We start from the raw sequence: 5891 nt of genomic DNA, 5'->3' as shown, positions 1-5891 counted from the left end.
ATAGATACACACTCAACCTTTTTTTTTTGTTTTGTTTTGTTTTTCTCCCCCTCTTTTTTAATGTATTTTTAAAGTCTCTGTGACTTCATGGCAGTTTTGAGGCAGGAAGCACAGGCACATTGGCAGTCTTGTACCTCTGTGAACTGTTCCTGCAGGAAAACCACATCCAAGCCTACTGCAGCATGAGAGAAAAGGAACTGGGTTTGTGCTCTTTCTGATACAGAATTAACTATACAGAAGGGTTGAAAAATACTGGCAATGAATATGTATGTTTGTGTTAGTTTATTGTCTTGTTTGGCTTTGTCTCTTTTTAAGGAAAGAGAAAGTTAGGAAGGGGTATGGCACAGGCATCTCTAGCATGGGAGCAAATGGGCACATAATAAGCAGCTGAAAGAAAGAAATGCTCCAGGACATAAGTGGGCTGACTGAGAGGGAAAGAGCAATGACAGCTGCAGTTCTGTCCCTGCTAAGGGCACCTACGCAGCTCTGACTCGCCCAGTGTGGAGGCTATAGGGCAAACAGCCCAACCAGAGTCCCACATACCTCTTGCAGCACTTCTCTGCATGATTAGATAATACCTAGAGCTGGACTCCAAGGAGTGTAAAGTAAAAAGCAAGTTGTAGATATAAAAGGCAATAAGCATAATTGCTTATTTTTTTGTATTTGCATTCAAGAAAAGTAAAGCACTACACTAATAATTTGACAATTGCTAGAACATTGTTCTGCAAAGATCCTTTCTCCTCTAAGACTGTGTCATAAGAAGCTGATATCCTCTATTCCAAACTAACCAGCTGTTGGCAAGCGTGCCAAAAAACCAAACCAAAACCTGAGATGGGTTTTGTTACCCCAACTTCAGTGTTCTACTGTGGCTCAGGAGTTACTGCAATGACTGACTCTGGCAAATACCCACTGCTGCTGGTGGGATACTAATGAGGCTCCAGCAGGACCATCAGTGTGCAAGCTCCAGCAAGTCTGTGTTACAGCACATTTAAAGGTTTCTAGTCTTTCCTCTAAAGGAGCTACATAAAGAAGTTTGTTCAGTTTGGTTGATTTTTAATCTATATTCTAAGTGGTTTTTTCGCCTGGAGGGAAGGATAACATGATTCGTTTCTGCATTAGGATGTTTCCACTCCCTCCTGATGAATTTTAGGGCAGCTTTTTTTGCTTGTGTTCTCAATATATACATTCAGAGAGCATATTTGAGCTTTGGAAATCCATATTATGGCTCTGATTTATGCTGTGATGACAGACATAAGAGCCCTGAAATCAGTGTGGCTCTGGATGGTTACCATGGTTCTTCTGTGAAGCTGGAAGGATCTGCTTCTATGTTAGTATGTAAGAAGAAACAAAGGGGATTAGATTTCATGTTCTAGAAAGAATAAATGTAATTTTCATGTTCCTGCCCTACTCCCTATCATCCTAAAATGCTAAGAAGGCTAATTCCTGAAAATGTCAAGTGTCAGTGGACATCCATGTTAAAGATTTTTTTTATATATATGTACACACATATACATATATATATATATATACATATGTACATATACACACACATACATACATACATACATACATATATATATTTATACACATACACATATATATAGCCCTGCTGTGAACACTGCTTTAATGGCACTGGAGAGGGGTTCTGTTGGAGAAATGTACTCCTGTGGGAACAGGGTTAATAGGCAACTTTCATCAAAGACCAGAGGAACCCTCTCCCTTATTTTCAGTGAGAAATCAACTCCACTGCAATTAAACTGTGTTAGTGTTAGGCCTTCACAATTGTTGGTACCTGGTTGCTAACCAGTCTTAGCAGCAATTGATAGTTACTTCAGGTTTTAGACAATGCTTTAAAAGAAAGGGCAGAGGAAAACACAGCACTTGGGAAGAGGAGGAGATGGTCTGGGTAATCACAGTACTGAACTGCAGAACTGTATTTCACAGTAACTGTGCTGCTGTTTGTTCTTGGAAAAAATCACTCATTGTTCTCTTATCCCTTTACCGCTCTGAAGAATCGACAAGAAAAAAAAAAACCCTGAGAAAACAAATCCAAGGAAGCAGTTGAACATGAATACAAGAGCAGAATGTGATTGCACAGGGAGATTCTACACTGAACTGAAACATTCATGTTTTGATCATTGAGAACAAATGAAGTACAATGCTGGTCTGTTTCCCTTCTCTTCTTATGTCTCTATTTTGTTTTACTTTGCTTAGCTTAGAATTTTTTTTCCTTTTTGGAGTCCTGCAGGGAGGAAAGAAGGAGCCTTTGTTTTAAAAAGTCTGAAACCAACAGTGGTCCATTGATCATAATTAAGTCTAAAATAATACGCTTTCGCTGACCTGTTTGTATTGAATCCAAAAAATTGTATGTTATACCTACTGTAGTCTTGATCTGCCCCCAGATCCAGTTTCTTCTCATTGAGCTTCTGGTTCGGGGGCAGTAAGCCCAAATAAACCTCAGCGTTTTCAGGGCTGTACTTTCTCTTCTGTATGAAACCAAATTTTTCATAATCAGGTCTTCTCTTTGTCACATAGCCTCATTTCTTTGACAGATGCCTGCCTCCATAACAACCACATATGTTGTCAATAACTTCTTCAGACTATGAAAGAACACACAGGACAGCAGTAGTTTCCACAGGAACATTGGGGAGGCTCCATACAAATTTTAAGTAATCTTGACATGGTGTGCATGGGCTCAATTCAGAGCTTCCTGAAGCCCATAAGAAACTGCTGATTTCAACAATCACTGATCTCTTCAGGGGCTGCTTCTGACTTTTTGAATTCAGATTTTTAATATGACAAACTATAGAGGCTTAACCGCATGACTCTTGGTAGTCTAGTATACTCTAATGAGTACATTTTGCTGATGATTAGTCACAGAATAGATGTGCTTTAGGAGAACAGTGGAGAGATTCACAAAAATATGTATTTTGGCTTAAATTGCCTATGAATGAGGAGTGTTAGGTGCTGTGGACCTTCTTCTGCCCATTCTCAGTCTTGGTCTTTAGAGACCCCCAACATGCATGAAGGCAGCATGCATAGCCCGATCCTGCTTCTAAGTATACGTGGCATAAGGAAAAATCCTTTAAGGGTCTCCCAGCACTTGTCTCCCAGACTGCTCATGAGACTCACCAATCCACCTGGCTTGGAGTTCATTATCAGCTCACATGCATGGACACAGAACAGAGGATGTGATCAATCACATGAAAAATAGATAAAAACAGAATTTGAAAAGAAGATCGGACAGACAATGGCAATTAGCCATGGGGCTCAGTCACACAAGCATACTGACCAGCAGCCTGCTTCCCTGCAAATATTCCTTTTTATTCCCCGTTGCCAATGCACCTTAATCTTTTTATTTTTCCCTGGTCTACCATTGGTTACCCCTTCCTTGTCTATGGCCTTTTGCCTAAACATCTCATAATAATACTTAATATTTTAATAGTCTCCTGTTCTGAGTTTCCCTCTCATACACTTCAGTATAAATCCTGCTCTCCTTGAAACATTAGTCCTCTTCGGTTGTGATAGGGAAGACGTTTGCTAATGTCTTTACAAACAATTCGGTGAGTGTTTACACCTTTGAAATAGGTCTTAATGTCTCTATTAACTTCAAGCAGCAGGATTGCTACAGAGCCCGGAGGGCTTGGCTTCTGAAACAGACAAGTGGGTCTGCACAAGCTTGGCTTCGTGAAGTTCTGTGTAAAATGTCAGGTTCAAGGGGGGATGTGTGGTAGGCGGTTTGGGAAGGCTGTACCTTCCTGGTACCTCACCAATGGGGAAAGGAAGAGGGCAACATGCGGCCGGGACTTTAGGCTCCAAGAGAGAAAACCTGCGGCCATGTGCTGCAGTGGACTCTCTCCCTTTATTCGAATAAAGCAGGACTCCTCTGTCTCCTTTAAGGACACTGGCTTTTGGTAGCGTGACTTTCCATACAGTTGCATGGCCAACCAGAGACTTTCAGTTGTTGAGTCTCTCAATAGGTTTTGTGCCAGGGAAACAGCTAAAACATTCACCTTTGGTAGACTTACGGGAAATTGATTCAGATGAATCAGGTTTCTTGAATTTTTGTGTTTATTTTGAATAACGGTTATCTGCACTGATCACAAATCTATCTATTCTGCATGATTTCTTCCCTTCAGAGTTCGAGGGCAGAGGGATGCTGGTCCATGTGCTTGCTCACAAGCACGAATCCGTAGATCACGCTGGACCATTACTGCACAAAAGCCTGCAGAAAAGAGGTTGCCGTGTTGCAAATACGAGATGTACAGCCCTGGACATTCAGGAAAACATCTACTGCATTAATCTCCCGTTCAGTGCAATAAACTTTGGTCTGCATGTGTAGAGGGATGGGAGCACAGACAGGTGTGTGTGTGGGGTATTTGCACCTTGGAGCCATCGCTCTGCCCAAGCATACGGTAATTTAGGACGAGAAGTCGCAGGCAGAGCCGGAGGCAGGGCTGCCCTTGGCGGGGGCTGCCCACGGGCTCAGCCGTGCCCCCGGCGCCGGGCACATGAGCTCGCCTCTGCTGCCCCCCGCAGCCCGGCCGCCGGAACTGTGCCCGCCCCGGCGCAGGCTCCAGATCAACCTGCCTCATCGGGGGCTCTTCACCCCGCTCACTCGAATCATGCTTGCCGGCAATGGAGCTTTTATTACTTTGCGGATGGCGAGAAAGTGTTATACCAATCCGAGACTGAAGGAAGCCCCGATTCCCCGGCAAAATCAAACCCCATGAGAGAGTGGCTCTGCCCACTTACACAGCTTGAAAGTTCACCCACAGCCTGTCCTCATTTTACCAGGTTTTCTGTACCAGATCTGCTCATTACCATCTCGTAATTTTTTTTCTTTTCTTTTTTACCCCTCTCTTTTTGTTTCTTTCAAGCTTGTATCAAGCATTAAGCGACTCTAGGGAGTGGCATAATCCTTGTGATCTTCGCACAGGTCATTGAGGATTTTTTGTATGATTATATGCCTGGGCGAAGTCTGTTTCTTGAAATCTTTTGGCTGCTTAGAGGAGCACAATGTTTCCTTACAAATAACCTCAAATGAAACCTGTGTTTAACATCAGCCATTTTGAGTGCTTCAGTGTAGCCTTTCAGAGACACAAAATACTTTGTCTGGGGACCGCAGAATCACTGAATCATAGGATGTTAAGGGGTTAGAAAGGATCTTGAAGATCATCTAGTCCCAACCCTACTCTCCCTCCCCCACTCCAGGGGCTGGAACATGTCCCACTAGACCAGGTTGTTCAAGGTCTTATCCAACCTGGCTTTGAACACTGCCAGGGGTGGTGTCAGCAAAACTGAGCATCCACATCTTAATTGGGTAACCTGTTCCAGTGTCTCATAACCCATGCAGTAAAGAATTTCTTCCTTAGATAAACTGGTGTTGTTAGGTCCGTCCCAAAGGTGAGCATCACAGAGGGCATTTCTTAAACAAACCGTTTATTTCGTAAAACCACTTGGTTTGCGTAACACAGCAGCAGCCCACACTGGGAACCGGCAGGGTCCATAGACAGGGCATCTCATGCCCAGGGCTGTGCAGCTGCAGGGATGCCACCGAAGGCTCAGTCCCGCCAGGCACTGCCTGACTTGAGGGCAGCCTGTTCTGAGCTACTTCACCAGGGTCCGCTGGGCCTGTGTGGGAGGGTGGGTGATGGTGCGGATCTCTCGCCACTCCTCGTCCCGCAGCGATTTCGGGGCACGACGGGGCCCGACGCCAGCACACAAAATGGCGGCTGCCAGGGCTCAAAATGGCCGCCGCGCAGCCTCCCTCGTGACCCGGCCTAGCCAGGCCCTGTGCGCGGCGCTTTGCGCGGCAGGCCCCGGCCCGCGCTCCCTGCAGGCCGGCCCGGTCACGTGGCGCGGCGCCCGAGCCAATCGCCGCGCGCCGC

The sequence above is a fragment of the Pseudopodoces humilis genome, chromosome 10, assembly GCF_049639895.1.
Source record: "Pseudopodoces humilis isolate 2021_Gansu_Grassland_sample_001 chromosome 10, ASM4963989v1, whole genome shotgun sequence".
Taxonomy (NCBI): Eukaryota; Metazoa; Chordata; class Aves; order Passeriformes; family Paridae; genus Pseudopodoces; species Pseudopodoces humilis.
Note: the sequence above shows the minus strand (reverse complement) of the source record.